Source organism: Bison bison, unplaced genomic scaffold, assembly GCF_000754665.1.
Source record: "Bison bison bison isolate TAMUID 2011002044 unplaced genomic scaffold, Bison_UMD1.0 scf7180017864221, whole genome shotgun sequence".
In the NCBI taxonomy this organism is placed as follows: Eukaryota; Metazoa; Chordata; class Mammalia; order Artiodactyla; family Bovidae; genus Bison; species Bison bison.
The window spans coordinates 131,850-132,656 of record NW_011494793.1 but is presented as its reverse complement, the minus strand read 5'-3'; positions in this window follow the sequence as shown (position 1 = coordinate 132,656).

Genomic DNA, 807 nt, shown 5'->3' with positions numbered 1-807 from the left:
ATCACACCATCGTGATTATCTGGGTCATGAAGATCTTTTTTGTACAATTCTTCTGTGTATTCTTGCCACCTCTTCTTAATATCTTCTGCTTCTGTTAGGTCCATACCATTTCTGTCCTTTATTGAGCCCATCTTTGCATGAAATTTTCCCTTGGTATCTCTAATTTTTATGAAGACATCTCTAGTCTTTCCCATTCTGTTGTTTTCCTCTATTTCTTTGCACTGATCACTGAGGAAGGCTTTCTTATCTCTCCTTGCTATTCTTTGGAACTCTGCATTCAGATACTTATATCTTTCCTTTTCTCCTTTGCTTTTCGCTTCTCTTCTTTTCACAGCTATTGGTAAGGCCTCCTCAGACAGCCATTTTGCTTTTTTGCATTTCTTTTCCATGGGGATGATCTTGATCCCTGTCTCCTGTACAGTGTCACAAACCTCCGTCCATAGTTCATCATGTACTCTGTCTATCAGATCTAGTCCCTTAAATCTATTTCTGACTTCCACCGTATAATCATAAGGAATTTGATTTAAGTCATACTTGAATGATCTAGTGTTTTTCCCTACTTTCTTCAATTTAAGTCTGAATTTGGCAATGAGGAATTCATGATCTGAGCCACCGTCAGCTCCCAGCCTTGTATTTGCTGACTGCATAGAGTTTCTCCATCTTTGGCTGTAAAGAATATAATCAATATGATAGGATACTGAAAAAGGAACTCCTCAGGTCAGTAAGTGCCCAATATGCTACTGGAGATCAGTGGAGAAATAACTCTAGAAAGAATGAAGGGATGGAGCCAAAGCAAAAACAATACCC